Source organism: Gavia stellata, chromosome 7 (genome assembly GCF_030936135.1).
Source record: "Gavia stellata isolate bGavSte3 chromosome 7, bGavSte3.hap2, whole genome shotgun sequence".
Classification (NCBI taxonomy): domain Eukaryota; kingdom Metazoa; phylum Chordata; class Aves; order Gaviiformes; family Gaviidae; genus Gavia; species Gavia stellata.
In genome coordinates, this window is record NC_082600.1 from 41,749,495 (window position 1) to 41,775,498 (window position 26,004).

Sequence of the window (26,004 nt, forward strand, 5' to 3'; positions counted from 1 at the left end):
ATGCATAGCCAGTGCACTGGAGTACTGGTGACTTGCTCAATGTCCTCCTCCTCTTTCTCTCTTTCCCCCTTCCTCAATTAGCATAATTTCCCTTCAGATTAAGTTGTTTCAAGAAACCTCCAGTACAAAATCTTGTAGTCTTACAAAATTCCACATCACCCAAGGAAAACTACTCCTCTAGTAAAGAATAACAGACTCAAATCAAATGCTCCATAAGCATGGGCTTGGCATTAACAACCCTGACAAATGCCTTTAAGTGTCTATTAGATGGTAGACTATTTAATCACAAGAAGTTAAATTCCTTGCCTCCCTCTTCAAATATATTAATTTTTCAAATTAAAAAGGTTTTAAATCATTTTAGGATTCTATTCTCATTCAAAGTTGTCATAAAGACAAAAAATGTCACTTCTAAAAGCTTTTATGCATCTCAGATCCAGCACCTTAAGTCTACAACTACAAGGTCAAAGTTACCATTAACAATCATGCCGAAGTGAATGCTTCTGTGTGGGATAAGTGTGCCTGCTTCCATCAATTTATGCTACTTTCCTTTTTCTCCTCTGATTTCTAACACCAGCTCTTTTAATTTGGTCACTATGTATTACCTGCAAGCATTAACAGGATATTTTTAGTCAATTCTGATACATGCTGTTTAGACCTGGATTGTAGAACTTTGAAGATACAAATAGAAAATACACTACAGTGTATGTTTTCCAAATATTTATGTGAATGACAGATTCTAAGGCCATCTAAAACCTAAAAATTCAGTTTCATATAACCAAATAAATATATCAAAGACAAAAGAATTTTCATATGGCATATAAGCAAAACATTAAAATGAGGACAAATTCAGGTTCTAATTGCTGTTGTGTAAGGAAACAACAACAAAAAAAAGCAATCATTTAGTGCAGCCTAATTACCACTATTGAGTAAATCCTATTTAAAATTAAAAGCTAGAAAGATTGACTATGTATTTTCTTTGGAATCCAAATGTATTAGAGGTCAAATGAATGTGCCACTCTGCAAACAAACTCTTAAACTCTATTGGAAGTGAAAATCATGAAGTGCAAACTGCAGTCAGCTTGGAACACAAAGTAAAACCACACCAAAAACTTGCAGTTTGTATCAGGTCACCCTTGATAAGAAAGTCTGGATTTACTACCCATTTCGAAAGAAAATAAAAATTAATAAAACAGAACAAACTGAGACATGTTTTTGGATTGCTTTTTCAAGAATACTTGAGAATTTTAAACTTTCCACACAGACCATTTTTAAAATGACATATGAAGACTATTAATTGGAAAGGTACCTTGCATTACTAAAAGATACAAAAATTTAAGAAATACAAGAGATTTCAGTGAAAGCATACCATCTATCCAAAGAAACAGCAATAACTATGTGACAGAAGACATTTTTTCCTCCCTGTTGAATGAACCTTTATAAAAACAGTTTCACAACACTAAAATAGTAAAACTCTCCCTTTTTAGAAATTGGGAGTATGCTTTGCAAATATATTTGTGGGTAATAAGCAAAACAAACTTTTTCACTACCAGGAGATTTGTAACAGGAACGCAGTATTTTATTCTGATCCCTTCCCATTCAGACAGCAGAATCAGAAATCTGAAGTGAAAAATCTCAGCTCTCTCTTTTGCTGGCTTAAAAGTCAAAATTTAAACCGGCTTTTCAACATCTTTCTTACCTAATGAATCTTCAAGTTACTGAAAAATACCCTATTTATTAGCCTGAGATTATATCACATTTTATCACATTAGACCTGCATGCCTGTGTATAAATACGCATAGCAGACAGATGACTATATTTTTTTCTGTAATGAAAACACATATTTTTTGTGTTAGTGCCAAGAAGAAATTAAATATGGCACAGAGCACACCCAGTCAGACACCATAAATGACAGACATTTTATTATTAACAGTGATGGTTTGAGACTTTGTTATTTTACATTGAAATCTTTGCTTGGATAGTAGAAGTGTGAAGCTCTTTTTTTTCTTTTATATTCCTTGACCTCTTAGTTGTATCAAGCCAATGGCCTGTGGATAACCCCTGTAATCTATAACCTTTGTATGCGTCACACACAAAGACAGACAGAAGTGTGTTGGCTGACAGTTTTTCTTTTCATCCTAACAAAATGTCTGAGACAATTAAACTCTCCTTTTATGCATATGATTCAAACTAATGATATTGACTACTATAACACAAGGCTCAGTTAATATCCATATCTTTGACTTTTCATTGAATTACTATGCACTGAATGGATATGCAACTAGGACAGCTGATGACAGCAAATATATATTTTGCATTGTAATGCAATGGGCTCTCTTTATTCTGTGATAATGTCCCTCTTATAGTCATAAATGCTTTAATTTTGAAGATAATGGGGGCATTCTATCAGAAATTCAGTTTTGGCAATACGAATTTCAGGAGTATGAAACTTCATTTTCTTAATCCAATCAGAACCTGAATTGCAGAAGAAAACAAAAAGCAGTTGTTTTAAACTACATACAGTAAATTGTCTGTTATGCTTTGGGGTTTAATAATTTGGGAAACAAAGTTTTTCCACAGTCACTCAAGCCAAGTCTCAGAGTAACATGGGAAAAAAAAAAAATCCAGTAAACCTCCAGGGACAGTGTGTAATGACAAGTTTGCAAATTTAAGGGAACAATATTGATAAATAGGGGGTTTGTCGTTATTTTTTAACCCTGAGTAATTCCTGGTAAATAATACTCGCATTTTGCTTAGACCAGAATGACCAGGTTAGGACCTGATGGGAGCAGAGATGAAGGGAGGAGAAAGCAGAAAGAATAAAAGAGACGGAGCTACAACTTTTAGGAGTAACAAGCTAATAGAATAGTTTATCAAGTCTTATTTGTACAGTAACTGTTTTCTTATTTGCAAGTATCTGAAATTATCAGTATTTAATATCATCATTAGGAAACTAAACTAATTTTTGAAACTTCAGAAATTTCAAGGGACTTTATTTGGTCAAGGCAAAAAAAAAAACCCAGACAAGACTAAAAACTTACGGTAATTTTTAAAAAAGTTTTTGAATAAATAAAATTGCTACTTGTTACAGCCATAGCCCACAAACATCAATAACAACAAACTACTCACTAAAAGCAAACCACTTGTACTGTAAAATATTAAGCTAAAGTTAGAATACTAAGATCAATTCCCACAGGTTAGTAACTGGGACGAAAACTGGAAGACAATTATCTTCTTGCACAGCACAATTTAAAAATAGCCTTTAAAATACCACTGATTAATTAAAGAGGAAAAGACTGAGCTTGAGACATACAGGCAACAGCTGTTGTTGGTTCACCATAGAACCAACAGGTGACTTTATAAATGCTGAAAAAATTCAACAGCTCAATTTCCATTAAAGATTTGCCATGCAAACAAGAAAACAGAAAAATGCCTTATCAGTAGGATAGAAAGCTTCAGAGCATCAAGGCAATTGCAGTATATGCAGGTACAAAATGAACTTACTATAAAAAAAGGTGCTGTTATTTACTACACAAACAAAATTGCTCTCAACCGATAGGTCAGAACAGTTTAAGCAACTGCATAAAACAAAAGCCTCAGTCCTGCAGTACCTATTTGCCACCATGTCCACTATGAACTACAGATATGCAGTATCTCATATTTGGTGTATTTTCCTTACAGAATCTTGCCCCCCTCAAGCTGTTACTGTTTGGGTTATGACCAAATTCTGTTTAATTAAATTGCTACTATATCTCAGATACAACATCCAAGACTTGGATTTAAGGTGAAAAAATACTTCATGAAATAGAATTATACAGAACTAAATGCTTCCTGGCAAAATAATGAGCGCCTTGGTTCCAAAACCTTCACAAAACCCCAAAGGTTAATTTAAATAGAAAAGGCTTCTGCAAGGAAGTTGCAAGAGGATGCAAGGAAGGAATATCTGAAAACAAATCTAGGGGTTTGTTCCAATAATGCAAGGCTTTTTCCGCACATGTTTTCTCTTAAAGAATATTAAACAGATGTCAGCTGAAGGGATTTCTGTACATGTCCAGAGAAAGCACAAGCAAAGGGAAGTGCATTATGCTGATCAGCTGCACAGAACCCTTTACTGTGACATTAGGATTACTTCAGTAACATTACTTTTTGGTTTGAATTGGATAAAGGGGGAAAAAAAAAAAAAAAGGCATTGGTTGGTTAGTTTGGGAACATTTCTCCTCTCTTGTTAAGAGGCCGCAGCTTCACAGCGAGGATTACTTCTTTTCCTCCTCTCTATCCAGCCTTTTCAGTTTCTTTTCCCAGTCAAACCGGAAGCAGGGGAGTGAAAGGGACCGCTTCTCTCCAGCTCAAGAAGCTTGGCCTGTGGCAGAGGCATTTGCACCAGAACTTGAGAGACAGTTCAATTCTCTGCTCTGCCAACAGACTTCCTGCGTGTCCTTAAATCCCTTTGTGCTTTAATTCTCCCTGTGAGAGACAACAACGATTCCTTTGTTCATCTTATCAGCTATTTTTTTTTTTTCCAGTGGAAAAACCGTCTGCTCTGTGTGATAATGTACATACATGCACTATATTTAACAGCATGAAAGTTCAATCTTGATTAAGGTATTTATGTGGAATTGTAAAATACTAGAAAGAGTCACAGGTAACATATGACAATTATATACTGTTCCTTGGGGGGACGGGAGGGAGAATATGAGAAACACTGACTAGACAGAGTGATAGCTTTATATTCCTGCCATTTTATCACTGAATTACACAATCATAAAAATACACCTTATCTGCTCATTAAAAATCTATCTCATTTTGAAAAAGAAAAAAACACTGTGCTTATCACATCAATCTAATTTATAATGTTCTGATAGAAATCTTGAACTTTTAAAAGTGCTAAAGTGCTCCATCACCAAGGCCACAACTCCACCCTTTTTTTTTTTTCCTTTTCTTTTTATTAATTGCTGGTATTCTACTGTAAACATCAACCTGAAAGATCAGATACCCATTGCAAAAATACCAGCTGGTATCATCTTCTACCTGTACAAAACCACATTCTTCTCAGATCCCTCTTTTCCTGCCCAACAAGGATTCCTAGTGTGTTATCAGTGGATTATAGCAGAGCAATTTGAATGCAACAGCCATACAACCCAAACCCCACAGCATTTGACACTGTATCAATATCTGACTTAGCTCAATCCAGCTATACTTGTCATAATAAAGCTTTCTACACAGAAAAAAGCCCCTGACATAATTTTTGGCTTTATTAATTAAGACTGTAAGATTTACACATTATATTTTGTGTTTTATGTAGGTTTCATTCTGGCATTTCATGTGCCCATTGAATCAACAAAGGCAAATCCTATCCATTAAGGACTGAATGAAAACCCTTCCGTTTAGTGAATTGTGAAGTAGATATTAAGCTTAGTAATTCTCTCCAGGAGAACAGCAAATATTTGTTAGGGAGACACAGTGAAAACATCCTCCATTATTCCTGAAAAGCTAATGGTTACAAACTGTCACTAGTTAAGAAGAACTGCAGGAAAAGGACTGTTTGTCTTGGGGAGCTGTTTCTTTTTCTGATCTAAACCTGTGGATCACCTGGCAAAAGCCCTGCTTCAGACTTGAATTCTCTTTCTGTACAGATATTCTGTAAAACAGAATTGTCACAGGTGCTCTATTTTTCCAAGAGCCCTGTTCAATTTATGTAAAGCAGTCCTTACAGATACAGTTACTTGGACATATACACCTTCTCACGTGTATCAAATGAAAATTCTGAGCAGTTGTATAATTCTGGATCTCCTGCCTAGGCTTCAGGAATACATTCTGCTTATTTCCCAGCTAAAGAACACTCGTCTGATTTTGAGCAATTCTTCCCCTGGTATGAGAACTTCTGCCATGGTACAACTGCAATAAAAGACGGGGGGAAGGGAAGTCAAACTGATCACGCGTTAAGAAAAAATTACATCTAAAAAAATTACACATGCTCAAAAACCAGAGGATTTTTGACTATGCCTACCGTCTGCAAAAGAGTGAATGACTCTTTTGCAAAATGCAATGAAAGACTACTCTGTAGCATCATCGTATTATCTAGCTCTTTAAAACTAGACAAAGACTTCAATAAACAGCCTTAAGGAAAGGACAGAGAAAATTACAAGCAAATAGCTAGCTACACACAACCTGCAACACTGTGTCTACAAACCACTTAATAACCAGATGAGCAATTAAGTGTTTTTGTTTCTCTGTTCCAGGAACCTGGGATTGCAGGTTTGAGTGCTGCTCTATCCATATGGGTGCTTGTTTGCCATGTCGGATGTCAGAGGAACAGATTTCATTTCTGTGCTGTACATCTTCACCAGCAGAATAGTAACACTTAGACTAGTACCAGCAATACACAACAAAGGAAGATTTTTCCTGAGTGAATTGTGGGCCAGACCATGCAAGAATGGAACCACAGGGGAAACTAAAAACTTCAGCTTTTCTAAAGATCTAGCAGAGGCTAATGTCACAGCTGGAAGAAGCAGCACAATGTTCTCTGCAGTCATACTGTTTTACTCCACCAGGACCAGAACATGTTTTAGTCATCCCCCACTCCCCTGGCCCAGATATTACTTCATGCCAGAAAAATCACATAATTTGTCACTTTAAATGTTGTGATACTGTCAATATCTGTGCCTGAATGTCTACCAAAAGAAAAACACTAAAACAAACAAACAAAAAACCAACCAAACAAAAAAAAGCAGGGCAGTTACACTGATATCCTCTTAAAATGAACAAAATAAATACTGTGAGAGCTGTTAGTTGTTTTTTTTTTAATATACTGAAGTATATCTCTCTTGCAATGAAAAGAGCAAGGAATAAATAATGGATTATAATGAAGTTATAAATATCCTGCATTTTCTCCCACCACTGCTAGCTCTTGGCTAGGATCCCAGGTCATTAGCGGATGTCTGTGATTCCATGTGAAAGGAAAGTAAAGAACAACATAAAATTAGTAAGTTTTATTGTTTAAGGCAGCAGGGACAAATATCAATTCTCAGCTGTGTCTCTGAAAATAACTGCCCATTAATTTTGTGAGAAGACAGAGGATGGAGATGGAAAAAAGATTGTTCCTTGACTTTATTTTAAGGCGGTGGGAGGAAAAAGTAGTGATCCAAATTTTTCAGTAATTCAGTAAGGGCTAACAATTGTCTGTAAGACTCAGACAACAGCACAATAACATTATCAAGATTAGAGTTCTGCTTTTTTTCCCATCAGCTGGAAATGGATATTCTCTTTTCATGTATCAGCTAATTCAAGTTGATATTTTTGCTATTAGATCATCAGCTCTTAAAATTGCTACACTGGAAAACGATTCTTAAGCCTATAAAATATACTTTCCGAGCAACAAGCTCATTTCTCCACCTTCTTACAGGAGACAGCATTCCCAGAACAAAGTAAAAATGAAGCAAAAGAGATTACAACATTGAAATTACTAATTTATATCAACAATTCCTTTAAAAAAACAGCAGAAATTCTACAAGGCAGGTTCCATTTGTAAAACTATCAGCAACAACTGAATTTCAACAGTACCCAAAGCTGATAGACTTCACTTCTTGCTGCTGAAAGTAAATTTCCTGTATTTGGCATTGTTTAATCTGGGTGAACCTTGCAAGCGCTCATGGAGTTCACCAGTGCTTGGTCTCAACTGCACCTCAGATTTCAGTTTTTGACAATTACAATTATGACAGTTGTTGGAAAGATATACATTAACTGTTTCAATGAAGTCTGTCTTGAGTTTCATCTACATAAATACTATAAGCTAATAAAAAGCCAAATCTTCTTGAAAAACTGAAAACCCAGAAGTACTGATTTTAAGAGTTCCACTGAAAACTGATGCATAAAAAAATATTCCCTTTAGGCTTTAAAAGACTTTAAGAGACACAAAAATGCAGCAATGAAAGTTACTCGAACACATTTCATTTTTAAACTGATTTTTCACTGTCCAAGCTCAGAAAGCAACTACTATAAAATTTTCCACTTTATACTCAATTGTATTATTAGCAACATATGTATTTATTGCAATAATTTGTTTCCCTTTAAGTGTACAAGTAAATGTAGTCTTAGCTGCCAAGGTTGGGATTAAAGAATCTATATTTTGCGTACAGCGATCAGCAGCAGTTAAGCAAAGAAAGGAGTGGCTTACCATGTTCTCTTATTCTGGTCCACTGGTTGTCTCATCAAATTTAGCCAGTGAAAAACAAATCCTTTGACTCAAGTTGTTACAGATGTATTAAAGGAAGAACCAACTTTTAATCTGATTCTACAATACAATATAGACATATGTTTTGCTTATAATTTGGGATATTAAGCAACCTGTAGCAGTATTTTTTGTTAAGAAAGCAATTCAGGTCACGTATAAACAACTCTTCTTACTATGCTACTATACAAATCAGAAGTGTTGCCACTTTAAGACAGAAGTCTCTATATTTGAAAGAAATTACAGCTTCATAATTGGAGGGATGAGAAGTTTTAAAGGACACTTACTAGTAATACACAGCAGTCACTTCTACTTTTGTCTTTCACAGGAAGGAAAAAAAAAAGTAGCTTAATGTATTCCTGCTAGTTTCAAGCAATAGACTTAGGACTAATTCTGTTTTAATAATTAGAGGTATCTTTTTTTTCCTGTTGCTTGTTTCCTTAAAATAAAAACATAAAAGTACATGCCTTCTGAAAGGAAAGTTTGGCAAGCTTTTAGGATATGTGCAGGGCTTATTGCCAAAAGGGCAGGTTGAGAAACAGATACCCAATCAACCCTACTTGCATACACAAAGATTTCATCCCACACTTCTAAGAAGGGCCAACTCTCTTCATTAAGCACGGTTCACAGGAGAGGGATCTGCCATCACTATTCTCACAAGCAGAGAAATACAATAGTGATGCTTCCACTGAATAAAGCCCTTTATAGCAATGGGACTATTTTTATGCATGTGTTTTGAAACACCTACCCAACTGCTCATAGTACTAAGTGTGCAACTGACTTCCACAAAAAGGATGTGAAGGAAAAAAAAAAAAAAAATCTACATACTTGCATGAATTCAGATATCACTTCAATGTTTATTGAGAACCAGCAGTCAAATCCCCAAGCAAGTTTCTTGACTTTGGTTCAGCTCTTCAAAGATTCTTGCAGCATTAAAGTTTCATAGGGTTTTTTTACTGCATAAAAAAGAATGCTGCCTATAGCAAGTCTCAACTTTTTTTTTTTTTTTTTTAATAGTTTGGAGCTGTACAAGATCCTCAGGAAAAAAAGTCCTTTCTAAATTTTTATGGGTTTAGAAGTTTCCGGGAGAATCCAAACAACAGGAGGTAATTTAAGGTCACTTATGAGTTCAGAGACAGAGCGCTTCTGGCATCTTATTCTCAACAATATATTAACAACAAAGTTTGCCAGGACTAGCGGTTGAGTAAATTGTTAATTCCGCTCTTTTGCCAGGTCAGTGGCCTCGGTTCATTTCCAGCTTACAAGTACTGGGGGGCAGCATATTAGCAGCCAAAGGTGCAATGAACAGTCACAGCTCACCTAATTAGAAATGTCACATGAAAAAGGCTGCAGGGACCATCAGTTTCTTCTATTTTTGCTCCCCTAGTGACCGAAGTTACTTAGGCTGGACATAACTACTTCTTTATACTGTCCTTCTCTTTCCCACTTACTTCATGCCACATCAATCTCAAAACCAGGCAAGGCATACTATGAAGACATCTCAGTGCTTCATGCTACACTTTGCTAAGCTGACAGAAAGCAAAAAGCAAGCTGGTTCACAGCACCCATAAAATGTCCAAAAAGTACTTGTAAAAATATCTAAGAAATCAACCATCCCAATACCTCCATAAAGCAAGAGATAACGCCATACGTTTTCAAAAAAGAAAAACATGCTGATCTGCTAAAGATCAGAGAACAAAGAGGCATCAGAATCAGGGAACTCCTATGTCCCAATTAAGGTCGCATATTTGTGTGTCATTACAAGCCCAGTAATAAACCAAATCTTTGGTATTACCAAGATGAACAAAGACCCTTTGGCAGACTGTCAAAAAGCTTCTTCATAATATTATGACAAGACATTTCCTGTGAAAATAATACTGGAGCTTCCCTCTCAGACATGATGCTTTCTGGGGAGGAAAAAAAAAAAAGCCCTAAAAATATTCAGAGGAACACATTTGATTGTCTAAGAAAAACAGCATAATTTTACTCATGACTAATAAAATACATGAAGGCTGGGTTTTTTTCCTTTTAAAATGAGACAGCAGGAAGAAATTTCACCAGCATTTGAAGTTTTTCCAAGTTGAAGATACATTCAATTTTATTTCTTGACAAATTAGAATTTTGTGCTATGCAGCACATTCAAATGGGAAAGAAATGGGCAGAGAACTGGAGGTTCAAAATAAGTGATTTCAAAAGCACTGAAATGCAAGACATTTATGTACTTATGCCAGGTTTAAGTAACTATCCAGCCTTCTACATAAGCTTTCCAACGCTTTATGATGAGGTATAAATTTTGTCACTTACAGTTTGCAACTTACATTGTTAATTCTGTCCCAAAATAAGTTTATTGTATTAATTTAACATATGCTCAATACACCTTAAATACATGTGCCTTAACTCTTTTTTAATACAAACTGCTTCAGAAAAAGACAGGTTCACACACAATGTGAGGATGTACTGGAATATGACAACCCAATCGTCTATATTTCTACTTCCACTATTTTCTTGTTTAGATAGAGAACAGTTGCATTATTGACCTAACTAGAAATTCAGTTAAAGAATATTGTTTCTCTTTCAAAAGAATATTGAATATAATGACCACAAGCCAAAGCTGCTGGGTGATTTTCCAGACAACTGTGCTGTAAGAAACACCCTATGTTTCTGCTGTAAGTCATTACACAAGGGAATTCAGCTCAGACTTCTCTTTTTCCAGTGTAATGACATAGAGCAGAAACATAGGGTGTTTCTTACATGCAACATCTGTAGAGTCTGCTCTCCTCAGAATAATAAAAAAAAGGCACCAGCATCTGCAAATTCTTTGTTTTAAAACATGGCTGCCAGCTTTGATCAAAGCTGCACAAACAGGTCGAAGTAGCAGAGTGCTCTGTACAAATTAGAGCATTTCACTTGTAACACTTCATTTTATTAGTCCCTCAACCTTTTTTAAAAAAATCAAAGCCTGACTTGAAAAGAGTTTTTCAAAGCATACTTTTTTATTATTTTTATTTTATATATATCATTGTTTCCTCCAGATTTCCATTATCAAATAATTTTTCTTCCTGGATCCTTTTCTTAATTTTTAAAAATTATCTTCTGTTAAGTGTGCTTTTATACTAAGGTATGTAACAACAGAAAAAAATAGGTAAGATTATGGCAAAATATTTTTAAATTACATTATTTCATGTCATTATTTTAAATCACATTAGTAATGTCATTATTTCAAGATGCTTCGTTACTCACTAATTGCCACCTTCATTTTGAGTATATTGCATGTACAATTCTAGCAAATCAATAATACAGGCCTTCCCATTTAAAAGCCCACAGAAATACTATTTTAATTTTTATTGGAAAAAAAGCAATATACATGAACTGCACAGTTATTGGATCAATGTCTAGGAAGTGTAGCATAGATAACTTTTTGTATGCCACAAGTTTTAGCCAAGTTTATATCATTTTAAACTCAACAAGAAAACACTTTACATAAAAATATTTCAGCCAATTCTATTGAAAACATCCTCCAGCTCCTATATGGATTATTTCTCAAAATAAACATGTGTATCTCATACTGCCTTATTAATAACATTATACAGTTGCTAACTGAATTGCAAATTGAAAGTAAATTTTGTTGATGCTTTGCAAATAAAGGTATTGGTGCTTATGCTGCTGACTAATAAATTCATGAAGTGTAAAAACATTTTGGTAGATAATAACAATACTTTTTTTATATTAGAAGCAACTTACAACTCTCATGTCATTCCTTCTGGAAGGAAAATTGGGGAGAGGGGTCAATTCTACGCAGAGTTACTTCAGCATTTTCTGTGTTCTCAAAAAACCTTATGTAGATTACTTGCAAGCTGTGCCTGTGATGGAAATGGTTCCAAGGACTTACCTTGCAGACTGAGTTTATGTAATGTTTTCTTATGGCTAGGTCTTAGAAGAACAAAAAAGGAGCTAAAGAATATTCTTTTTCCTTCAAGTGACACATTGTCTCTGTGCCCTGCCTAGCCTTTTAGTTCTTATTAAAGTTTCTTAAACAAACATTTTTATTTTAAATAGAGCCATTCACTACCTCAAAAGTGTTAATTACATACTATTTTTATCTTCTCTCTCTTCCCACCTCCTATCCCCTTCTTGAGGCAAAAAAGACGGAGTCTGAGAAATACTTCTACATCTGTAACAGCAGCAAAAGCAACCATCAGAAGGATAGAACAATACAGAAGGAAGGTAGAAAACACTGTAGAAATTTTCAGAGATCTATTACATTGTATAGATATGCTAAAGAACGTGTCCTCACGGTCTGGGATGTGATGCAGGATCCACCACATGCCAGGTGCCTGAATCAGTGAATAAATGTACAAAATTACACAGTGCACAAAGTGTGCTGTACAGAACCAGCTCTAATGGTAAATCCATCTGTGAAACAAAAGCCGCAGGGACTCTCAAAGGCTTGTCTACAGACATGGGAAAAGGATTTATACAGAGTCTAGTGGTAAGAGGGGCTCCAGATTCTTTCCCAACTGTATCAGCCCCAGAACAACATTACGGTGTGCATGCTACTAGACATCTTGTGGACAGCATATTAAAAGAAAAAAGAAAAAAAGAGTTCTTGATGCTTAGTATGAAGCATAGCCATTGAAACAAAGGTGCTAAACTGCGTGCACCAAATTTCAGTCCTCATAATTAACTCTCCACCCCTAATCCCTCTGCTGGGAACAGAAGTCTTCAGCCAGTTCCCATCACAGCTTTAGGTCCACTGCTGGTTACGCACTGCTGGCTATCTTCTACCCCACAAAGATGCAGTCAGTTACAATGCCAACACAAAATGTGATTTTTTTTGTCCCACAAAGCTGGGAAGACAGAGCCAGAGGCATATGTGTGAAAAACGTTCTCCCTTCTCCAAGTGATAACTTCTAGTCACCTGCAAAAGAACTTACTTATCACTTCCCGAACAGTGCACTTCTGACAGGACCATGCAATTACAGCTGCAACACTAGTGATTTAAAAGTGCCCAGCCCACAGACCAGCCTATGTTCATACTATCAAGCACTCTCAGCCTCCAAAGCAGGGTGGCCACATGCAAACGGTCAGTCGAGAATGGTCACGGTCCCTGCCAGTTCGTGGACTGTGCCTAGAAACTGCTAGGAGAAGTACCAGCTATCCCAGCCCAAACAGTACCAGGAACGACTTTTAATAATTTAGCAATATAGATGACCAAGCTTCAGTGCTCAGGGAACATTCCCTGGCATTAAATAGGGCCATTTTATTTACTTGTACAGATACAGCCTATTTGTTATGAGAAAAAGCATCAACTCCAGGTTAATAAAATGAGGAGCAAAAGATGACCTTCTAATCTCTTGCGCTCTCTCTTTCAATCCAACATGCCAATGACATTCAGTTATAGAAAGCTACCTACATTCATAATAAATGGATTAGAAAAATATTACATTCCATATACTGTAATAAGCAATAAATTTATGCTAATGACATGCAGTAGGATGTGAGACAATAAAAGCACTGTGCTGTACCAAGCAGAGTCAAACACACAGAAATGATGTAAAGGAGGACAATGTGAAGAGCTAGAAGCAAATTCTACAGTCCTCTGAAATCTTTGTGTTTTCAGATTAAATGTATCTTTAAGGCATTGACAGTTCTTTTGAGTTTCTGCTGAATTTGAGTTTAAGTTAAAAAATATCAAAAGCTATTTAAGCCCTGGCTTTACATTATCTCATTCTCCACATGTAGGAATCAAGAAGGTTGTTCATTTTCTGAACACAAGCTGAAAATTCAGTGTCAATTTCTTGGTTTAGAGTTACAAGACACATTAGAAATAACTAAAAGATATAACAATGTTAGCTGTCAAAAAATTAAAAAGGAACAAGTAGCAGCCTCAGATTGCTGAGTAGAACATTTCCCAATCATTACTGAAGTGAGATGATTTTTGGCTTTAAAATGCTAACTAGCTCCACCAAACCCTTTCACTTGATTGAAATTTAAAAGTTAAGTGCTGGAATATGAGAAAAACTCACTGCTTCAATGATAAATTCATATCAACTCTCTCTCTAGATCTGTAACATGATTCCACCTTTTTTTCCTATTTCAAAGCTATGAGAAATGCTCTTGGTTCCAACCAAGACCAACCAAACCACAAAAAGAAAAAAAAAAAAAAAGATAACAGCAAGTAGGTTCCACACTTTGTTTATCTAATGAAAAAGTCAGTGAATTCAGAAACTCATACATTTCAAAGCAGAACTTGTGTTCTATTAGTAAACACATTACAACATACAGCAATAAAAATATATATATGTATTAGCCATTCATGAACTACTCTGGCCATTACTTTCAGTCATTAAGAAACAGGATGCAACTAAGAGGATCAAAATAAGATAGACTGGCAAAGAAAATGGCCTTAGAGCAGCATCACTTCTTAGGGCAGCGTCACTTACTAGGGCAGCATGATGATGTCACGCATAGCATGCATGATGCAGGGTAACCTGAGCTACCCACCATCACCACCAGCAATGACATTGCCCATGTACAAAAAAGTCCTGGAGATGATGTGTGAGAGGGAGCACAGAAGTCCAGAGCCCAAATGAGGCAAGTTCAAGCATGTGGGTCACAATGCCAACAGCTAAAGGAGCACTATTCTGTTTTGCAGATGGAATTTATAGGTGCACCTCTTCTGCCCCAAAGGAATATGCGCTTTCAGGGCACTATTTAAGAAGCTCTTTTGATCATACTTCCAAGTGCTCAGATTACATTTATTGGTCATGTGGCAAAATGATTATTGTGGTTGTCACTGGGGAGGTCACAGACAGCTCCAATAGCGCTTGCTTCAAAAAACTGGGAATCATTGCTCTGAGAGATTTTTGGCTTTTAAAATCCATCAGGAAACCTCATTCTTCCACAATGGAGATAACAAAAAGTATTACCCAGGAAGCCTCCAACATTGTTGTTCTAGCCAAAAAAAAGTTTATCTATTCCTAAGTCTATCAGCAGTAACTCAAATCCATTTTCTGCTATCATAACAGAACACATTCAGCAAAACCTAACACAAGATAAGACATGTCTCCTTCTGTTTTGTTCTCCTTCAAAGCAATTGGTTCTTTCCTGGATGTTGCTTTGCTGAAGCCCAATTTAAACATATCTTGAAAGATCTTCTACTAAAATTAACAGATCTGGGTAAAACTTGCAAAACATTTATGGTCTTGGAAAACTTAAGCTACCAAAACAAAAGGCATAAAGTAGTCTTGCACCAGTAATTTGAACTCCTCTTCTTTTTAGTCATATTCCAAATGAAACAAAATCCTAGAGAGGTGGACAGTTCTTTTTCAAAACCACATATGAGGTACAAATATAAACTCCCTGAAAGCATGCCTACTTTAAATTGAATAAATAATCCCTTGCAATTTTTTATTTCTGCTTCGCCAATGCTAACTAGAGAAGGCTTTCCTTACCCACTGATGTCAAGCTACTCAACCTCTGTCTATGAATAATAAAGTAAAAGAAAAGTATAAAGAAAATGAGGCAGGCCAAATTAATTAATTCTGGGGTGGATCCTCACAGTCCCTTACATTCATTTTTCAGACCTGATGTTTTATACGTAGGTCTGTCACATGGGATGAGGCACATACTCTTTAGAGACTGACTCTTCTGCTCATAAGAAAATCTGCCAACAATACTGTAAAGGCACACGGTATCGATGATACAATCCACGTATACACTCTTAAAGATGTATGCGTGTGCAGGAGAGGGATGTCTGAAAATTCATAATGGAAAACACTTGCAGTAACAGTACAGCAGAAGTTGAGACCTACCTTAAAGTTAATAGATGTAATTTGAAAGCAAGTCAATCCTTACAGGCACAAAAAAGATCCAGGAAAACATTCATTGCCATTCAGCATCTCAGGAATGTAACCTATCCAGCAAGGATTGATTCAAATGGTCCACTCCAAAACTTGTTAATCAGCTATTTCATGTGACAGTGATATAGTCTGGTAAGACACACTTCAAAATGCATTTGCCAATCTAAGATACAGAACATCATGCCCCCTGCTTCAGCTGAGAATGTCCTGACATTATAACAGTGAAGTTATAAAGAGTGAGAACCTATCCATAATAGCATGTACATCTAGGGGTAAGGAACGCTAAATTGACATTCAGAATTTTGATTTTGATGTGCTGAGGCTACAGTAGATGTTTCTAGACTGAATTAATTTTATTCATCTTCACCCTTTCTTATGCAGTTTAGGAGCACTGCCAACAGAATCCACTTTAGCAGGAAAGCCACAACTGAACAGAGATGTTGATTTTGCTTTTTAGATATGAGCTCTCAAGGGCAGACATTTTGTTGATTAAAAACAAAACAGAATTGGAAGTCAACATGCAGGTGCACAGATCCAGCCAAAAAGATGATTCATTCAGTTTGTGTTCAAGGCCACACACACATCTCTGAGGCATGCCATCTTAGTTAACAGAAAAATATAAAAGTTAGCTACTAGTAAAGATACATAAATAAAGCAAGAACAAATCTATAAAAAAGGGAAGGGCTAGTTTTTGCTATAATATAAAGGAACACTTGGTGTTCATACCAAACACTTTAATAAACAGTCATACAGGACACATGCATATTCTTTAGGTTTTTCAGGCTTTGGCTACTTATGCATGCAAGTCCAATGTCATGGCTGCAACATGTCAGAAACATGGCACATTTTCAGAAATAAACAAAATGGCTGTGTTGAACTTGATCACAGCTGCTGCAATACACATATCTCACTGTTCAATGCTAGCACAGTCCTGCCCAACAAAATCTTTTATAAGCCATCTGCCTGCTAAAACAAACAAACAAAAAAACCCAAACCCATAAAATAAAACCCCCAAACCTGTCCCAGTCTCCTACTAAAAGTCCATCAGCATCCTTCCATCCAGTGACAATGGAACTCACAGACCAATATGATCTTGCAGACTTGACTGAAGTTCAGACTAATTTTTCAGTAATTTCAGTTCCCAAAAGACCAGTCTAACTGAAGTTATTCATATGACATAGCTAAGATCGGAGAAAAAACACTCCAGGTTAAAAACTAATCTTGGATCAATCTGCTACCTTGGAAGCACCATGAATATGACCTTCCATTCTGTGTCCAGTCATGCTGTGGAAAAACTTGCAGATGAACACAGGAACCTGCTTGCAAAGCAGAAAGACTAAGGAATGGTCCTCACTTTAGATTAAAATAAGAAAAAAGTATCACTACTTCATGAGCATGGAGGAAAGACTGTGGTGTGATTACACAGAGGAATTTAAACTGTGAATGTTCATCTGCAAGTAAGAAAGAAAAACCAACATCAGCATACGGCTTATCTATATAACAGATTTTTCTTTTTTTTAAGTACATCTCCATCACTAGAAGTTAATTTAAAAAACAATCATCCTTCCAAATAACCATATGCTCTCAAGTTACTTCAGAAAGTTTGCAGGTCAGCAGTACCAAGTTTTTGATTTTACTTGCAAGACACACAAAAATCACAAGGTTTATAGAAGTAATGCAGATTGCAAATGTACAGGTTCACTGCAACATACATGACAACTGTCAACCCAAAGAACTTGTTATTCTCTTTTTCTTCTAAGTTGCTGAATGCACTTACAAATCCTTTCAATATTATTTAGCAAATTATACTGCCTGCCTATTGTAAAGAGTGTGCTCTGTGTATCTAATAAGCAATGGTCAGTGCCTATCAGGGAAACAGAATGAGTGTGTATGAACAGTAGCAGATTAAACAGTCAGAAAATGTCTCATTTCATTGTTTGTGAAACAATTTATTGATTTCTGTCAACTTGTTACCAATATTCAGCTTAATCCTTTCTTGTGTACTCCTGTTTAGGCTTCATATTTGAAATGTATCTGCATTAAATTATAGTTGCATATGAATGTATATGACTATATAATTATTTTTACCAATTAACTCAATGCCTCAGTTATTTAAAACTAATTTTTGTCTCCTCAAAAAACAATGTTTTCATGTTATTCATGGTAAATTGAAAATCAACTTGATTCTTTTTTGTCTTCCAATAAAGCCTGCTTTGAAGTATGGAATTATTCACTATAATTCCCAGAGAAGTTTTCTGCAAAGAAATCTTGGTATAACCAGAAAGAATGACCTTATTCGATCACGAAGTGAACACAGCAGCTGTGTTGCTGGCAGAAGATATATAGCATGCACTCATGGTGGTTTCCCTCTCTCCATCATAATCCATTATATACTGATCCAATTATTGCACAAAAAGCCTTTTTCTTATAGCACACTCTCCTTTTCACTTCTGTCTCACTCTGGGGTGGAGAAAAAATGTTGTGGATGGAATGCTTACTGCTTTTCAAATATTTCATGCGAAAATGCCATTTACACCCACAGCCACCGCCTCCTCCTTCTCCCTCCTTTTACACCAAGACAAGGGGAGGGGAAAAGAATGAGAGAACAAATTGAAGGATTTTTTCAAGATATTTAAATCAGAGCTTTATTATGTTATAATTTTTTAGAATTAAGCATGTGTGCCAGATAACAGATTTTGAATTTGTCTTGAAAATTCACAAGACAATCAAAAACTTGAATCTCACAGGGAACGTATGGCGGCACGGAAGTGTCACAAACTCAGCTTAGAGAGGAAAGGTCTCTCAGCTAAAGTTCTTCAGAAGCGTGACTACGTTTGCATTAAAAAAAGGAGCAAGTACAGAGACTTAGTTTGATGAAGGGTTGAAAACTATGCTGCAATGTTTTGCTTCCAAACAATGCTGCTGTTTAACTTTTCAAAACTTTTTCAATTAACATGTAAAACAAACAAAACCATCCTAAACCAAAACAAAAAACCCTGGTGGCATACTGAAGATCTTGCATATTAAATCAAATATATCTGTTTCTTCTTCTGTTTGCTTTTCAGTTATACTCTGAGAGGGAGGTAAGAAAATCACCTGCCTGTCTGCCCCTTTCCCCAACTACTTTTCTTAGCTGGAAGTAGTATAAAACCCAACTATGTTGGGAAGTGAAATGTGATGAAAAGCAATTATGGTACTTTTAAAACAAGTAAGAAAAATCTGTTTACAGGGGTCATGTGTGTTCACACACATAAGCCACCAGTAACCCCCATTTCTGCCTTCAGAGCACAGAATAAAACCCAATCTTCTCAATTAATATATTTATAAACAAAGACAGAAATAATTATCTAATGTGTTTGAATTGAAAGGTCTTCCTAGCACACATTTGCAATGGACAGACAGGCAAAGAGAACGTGTGTCACTTGTTATATAAAGTTTAGAAATAAACAACCTTTAATTTAATGCATTATCTTGCTTTTGAACAGTCTTGTAAAAACCTCAACAGTTCAAATGCACAGTGGAAGTGCACCAAAAAAAAAAGAATCACAGTTATTTTTTATTCTACATCAGTAAGCCAGTGCTGAAGAATAGGGGGTGGGGGTGAGAAGGTCAAGAAATTAGGAGCAGTTGCTGACATTTGCAGTAAGACTTGTTTTCATATCCTTACTGCTTTCTCACCATAAAACCATCCTGATTTGTTACGGTAATACTTTTTACACGTGACACATCACAGTGCAACCTCCACATACAGGGAAATCCGTAAGAAATCTCGAACCTCTGTGCACTCTCATGTTTCTTAGATTTACCTCATAGACAGTCATCTTTTTGTTTAGTTATGGCCTTTTTGGTCGAGTGCTTTTATGACTGCAACTTAGAAGGCCCAATAAGGGTCACAGCATTACTGGAAATTATAATATTCAGAAAGACGCTCAAGGAATATTCATACCTGCATAAACCTAATACACTATGCCAAACCAAAATAAAATCCTTATCAAGGAAGCCCGGAAGTGTGAAATTCCTCGACCAATACGAATATAATTTATTTTTTTCAAAGCCTGAGGTAAAAATTCTAAAGTCTAAATGATGATTTCCATTACAAACATTATCATCTCCACTTAACTGATGCACTGAGGTACAAAAACTAAGCTTGAGATCTACAAAAAGTGTTTCAAGAAAACCCAGTCAGAGATTTGGATGCCAATGAAACCAGTGCAAGTTGGGCACTTAAGCACTTTTCTGGATTTCATCATCTCTACCATTCAAAGCCTATTAGTCATGGGATATACTCCTCTTATCAAAAGGAACAGATTGCTACACATCAGCTATCTACAGCAACCGCTATGTGTAAATACCTGCCTGTACATCCTGTGGGTCAGTCTGCCCACCATGGTTACTGTGCATGCACAATAACCGGATGGGTAGGATGGCTGGAGGGAAGCTGAGGACTGAAGCTGTAACAACCAGCTACAAGAATACTTAATGCCTGCATGTGTTCCTGTAGCCTTACGAATACTCTTGTGCAGAACACTCTTAAGATTTTGTTTAACTGCGCTGGCATTAGATCAAGCAGATTTTTTTTTTTCCAGTAGGATTTAAATGGGCATTTACTTAAGTTTTGCAAATTTTAAAACATTTTCCTTTGCTTGGTGGAGCTAAAACAGACTTGAGGAAAGATTCATTAAGAGCTATTTCAGGTTTTACAAAGGAAACTCAAAAGATGTTTGTTTGCTTGCGGGACAACTATAAAGGTCTCAAAGAACCTACGTATTAACTATCATATTCAACCAGCAGAATGAATCAGCAAGCCTCAATCTGCCTATAAGAATAAGAATTGTAACCCTAAATATCATTACAGGATCATTATCACACATCATTTTTACTGCAAAATGGACACATGCCATGAATCTCTATTAAAGGATAATCCCATATTTACACAATGGCCAAAGAGTGATGGATTTCCAACATTGTCTTTGGAAAACAATCCTGAACTACACACAGCTTCCCGAGACATCTGTGGAGGAAAGGGGCAGGGGAAGAAGGAAGCAATAGTCACTTTTACACAAGTCGTCCCCCTTTACCAAAGGTTTTGTGTAATACCAAACTCAGCTCCCAAAAAAACCTTAATACAAGAATGCAGGGAGACATGGTGAAACTACTTCATTGTATGTAAGTGGTAAAGCCCAGGTGCAGACATTCAGCATTCTCCCTCTCTGAGACTAAACTAATTCTGCAGCAACACAGCACAGAGAGAAATGAACAGTTTGTCCCAGAACAGCAGGAAAAGGACCATCACCAGAAGTATTACAGTTTGTTGTGGTTTTTTTTTTTGGTTGGTTGGTTTTTGGTTAGTTTTGGTTTTCTCTTTTGGGTGGGGTTTGTTGTTGTTAGTTTTTGTTGTTGTTTTGTGGGGTTTTTTAACAGTATAACTATATCTTGACAGTGATTGTTTGGAAAACCATTCCCTCATTTATAACCATGGAAAATGCATGTAACCAATTGCAGAGTTAAGGTCAGAAAAAACACGCATGACCTTTTTCTCTTAAATGCCTATAATATTTTATAATTTCCTTTTGTTTCTCATTTCATATTTTGCCCATCAAATGTTCTGTTCCTGTTCTGAATTAATATTTGTTTGTAACCTTTTCTTTCTCTAGTCCCACACAATTTTTTGATACTCAGTTTCTTTCTCTCTGCCGTGTAGGCCTAGTGCCTGGTTCATCTCTCCGTACTTAGGAGGATTTAGCATATCTGTTTCCTTTCCTTCTTCCTTTAGTGGCTGGTAGCTCTGGTTGATTTATCCAGTGACTCCTCTCTTAGGGTATATCTTTATTCCTCTACTCTGTTTATGCACCAACAAATCCACTTAGGAAAAAAAAAGTCTTTAAAATGAGAAGGTAGACTCCCCTTTGGAAAGAATTGCACATCTGTTAAAGCAGATGAAAACCTCAGCTTAATATCAAAGTAAAGTATTCAACTGCCCAGGAAGAAAACAAAGGCAACAGGCCCAAGGATCTCAAAATGGCCACCTAAAAACCAGAGGTCACATTGTAAAATGTGGCATTTGGCTTATTGGGAAAATAAACATACTACTTGCATAGCTGAACTACTTAAAAAAAATCTTACATTTTGTAAAGAATTTATATAACTTCTAAAGGAAGACTAAGAATTCAGACCACTACTATTACACTTCTAAATTAATTAAATTAAGTAAATTACTGGATCATCATTAGAAACACTGTATAGCTTTGTATTTCACCACGATTAGGAGAGAAATAATGAAAACGGAACTCTGACTCATATCTAGTTCCTCAAATGATTTAAATAAGAGAATAATCTTGAGTAACAGTCAAAGACTATCCACTTGTACCTGAAACCATGTTCCGAAACCAGTCACTATCCAACAAGTTATCTCTGCCAAGAAGCCTATTTCCCAGACACCAACAGCAATAGGTTCTTCTTTCAGTAGTCAAAAATAAGTTTTGTTTTTAATTTAGCAAACACTCTGTTTTCAGAGATATGAGGAGGCTTATGTTATTTATGTAATGCCAATCAAGAATAGAATTATAGAATCATAGAATCGTTTTGGTTGCAAAGGCCTTTAAGATCATCAAGTCCAACTTTTAACCTAGCACTGCCAAGTCCACCACCAAACCATGTCCCTAAGTGCTACATTTACACGTCTTTTAAATAACTTCAGGGATGGTGACTCAACCACTTCCCTGGGCAGCCTGTTCCAATGCTTGACAACCCTTTCGGTGAAGAAATTTTTCCAAACATTCAACGCAATCCTCCCCTGGCACAACTTGAGGTTGTTTCCTCTTGCCCTATCACTTGTTACTTCGGAGAAGAGACCGACACCCACCTCGCTACAATGTCCTTTAAGGTAGAGAGCAACAAGGTCTCCCCTGAGCCTCCTTTTTTCTCCAGGCTAAACAACCCCAGTTCCCTCAGCCGCTCCTCATAAGGCTTGTGCTCCAGACCCCTCACCAGCTTTATTGCCCTTCTTTGGATACGCTTGTATGTATCGTGAAGAGAGAGTTATTTTTTAAATTCAGCCCTGAAAAATATGTAGACAATAACACTTCTTAAAAATAATTTATACTTTTGACTCTGTTTGTGCCAGCTTTTTGAAGGGAAAAGCACTTCCAGTTTCAGTGTTATTAAAAAAAAAAGAGTAAAGGCATATCATCTGTCACATGGGCATTGCAGATTTTACTAATTTGGTTCAGTTCCTTTTCAGTGTACTGTATTGCAAGGTCTGGTCTCCCCAGATTGAAGTGAAAAAATACCTTCTCTTTTTTTTTTTTTTTAATTAAAAAAAGGCAATAGAAGAAATATTAACATGAATGTATTAGGAAAAAAACCCAAGGTGGGCAACATGTATGCCCATTTTGGCAAATAGAAGGAGAATACAGGTGGCAGAGAAAGCACAATTTTTACAAACATAACAGTAAATCTGAACTTTTCATCCAAACCTTTGAAAGTACTTATACATGTGTGACTTAAGCCTGTCGCAAGTACCCGTGAAGTATGTGATCAAAATATATAGGGAATAAAATGCATTGTGTGTAGTCATCTCTGGAATGCAAGGGACCAGAAGTGAGCAATGTTAACATCCGGAAGAAACTGTAAAAATTATTCAGAGAAGCAGATTTGTATCTTTAAAATCATATTTTTACCTAAACACTATGATTTGCAGCCCTCTCACTATTGTTTTACCGTCAAAGAATCCTAAACAACTGAAGAAACTGTTAGGACTTAATTTTTATATCTCCATCCAGAGAACAAAAAAAAAAAAAAAGGACAGTTTACCAAAAGGCAGCATTCTACGAAAATTAACCTGAAGGGAGATACTTTAATCTACTTTTCATCCTCAACCAATACACAAACCATGTGTGATAACAGTTGGCAGGACATCTTCAAGGAAAAAGCAATCCAAGGTCAGCTCATGAAAGAAAGCTCTTACTAGATGACAGTGTTACCAAACCTTTTTTGGCTGCTGATAGCATCATTGCTGTAAGGAAGCTTAGAAACTTCAAGCTCAGCACTGAAGTAATGATTCAAAACATGGAATTAGTACAATAAACTTCATTCATACAGTGAAAGGGGGCAGGCAAATGCACAAAAGCATGATAAGATTGCAGTATTCCAGCAGCCCTCTTCTCAAGGACATTTAAAGTATGCTTTTCTGGTTCTACAATCACCAGGACAGGTAAAAAGCCCAAGAAATTCACTTGACTCCAGGCCTTTCAAAGCACCAGTCCATCTTTAAACTTTTCTTACCTCATGAAAAAGAGGTCTGTCAGAGGCTCAAGAACCCAATGGTTACATGAAGCAGCACTGGACGTCCTTTCAGTCAGCATCAGGGACAAGTAAGGAAACTATGGCCTATTACTTAATTTTCTATGGCCAGTAAGTTTGTGTTCCCCCCCCCCCCCCCCCGCAGCATTTTTATTGGATAAAACTGTATTGTATGATACCACAAGACTCGTCATGGTGTCTGAAATACCTACTCAGCCCCAGCACGGAAGCTGCACTGTTTATATTCCATTTTATCTTCTTTTTCAATTGCACTTGTATTTAATAACAACAAGAACAAAAATTTACACTTTGAAGCCAATATTTATATTTTCCATTTGGCAGTTCTGATAATTTTTCATACTAAGTAGAGATAAAGCTGACTTGGCAGACTGTATTTATCAACATTTCATCTGCTAAACCATTTCAGTTAGAAAGCCAACCGTATTGTCAACAGGTCTAAAAAGCATGCTTCTAAGTGTATTATGAGAAAAACTCATGAAGAACATAAAATCCAAATAAGCAAGTAAAATAATATAAAGCGGGGGGGGAACCCCAAAACCCAACAGTTCAACATTTAAAGATTGGTTATTTGTAATCCCTAAAATGGAAGTTCATCTAGTGTTGAGTACTTTAGAAAGACAACTTTCTTTTTTAAACACTAAATACACGCTTCCCGAGTTCCCAAAATCTCTTCCACGCTAGTGCACCAAGCAGGAAATGTAGCACAATCAAAATTTTGATTTATTCTGCTGGTAATTGCCAAATTTGATAGTTTTTCAAATATTGACTCCCAAAGGTAAAACTATCCTATGCTCATCACCACCAGAAACACATATTTCACAGGACTATCTCAGTCTTAAGTGACACTTCCTCTGAAAGACAACACATTTATACACATTGGAATTTCAGGAACAATTGTACTGACAACACACAAAAATGAAATAAGATACAATTCTGAAGACAAAAGAGCAGTAAAAATTTATTTTAATGCCAACAAATGTGGTTGTATGCATACATAGAGAAATTTTTGGATAGCCTCGCTACACGTGATAGATATTTATAATAGGTTTAATAATTCCTTCTTATTAACAAAGATTTGCAGTTGTATCCTATTTTAATACTGAATCCTTCAACTTTCTTTCTTAATCAATCAAACCTTGGATCTTCAAACTAGGAGGAGTCTCCATTAGTTATAAGAGATTTCTGATGCTTTAGCAAGAAAAAGTGCTCAGAACAATAGACTATAAGTAAAATTTACTACTGTTAAAGATGTGATTACTTCACTGTTAATCCTTTCAGCAGCATCACCTCGACACTTTTCCTTTCACCTCAGAGCTTTCTCCTTCTAGAACCTGATTCCCCTCCCCCCCCTCCAAAATGCTCATTGCTAAGATAAAGTCCTCAGATCATCACAATTAGTGACTAGTACCAAAGCTGACAGATCTAATGAAAGTGTGCATCAGTTGACAAACAAGGGTATTGCAGTCCCACTGTTCCTACTTAAGACAAAAGGACTGATTACCGTGTACAAACAAATAAGAAAAAGATGGTGGTAGGAAAGAAAACAAAATTTCACCTATCCTACGCCTCAATCTCTTCCGGTAGATGTGAATATAA

At 36.2% G+C, this 26,004-nt stretch overlaps 1 protein-coding gene across 1 annotated transcript in view; it reads right to left on the minus strand.

Moving 5' to 3' along the window:
* Window positions 1-26,004, minus strand: part of STARD9 (StAR related lipid transfer domain containing 9) — a 106,808-nt gene that overhangs the window by 71,939 nt on the left and 8,865 nt on the right. The window lies entirely within an intron of this gene.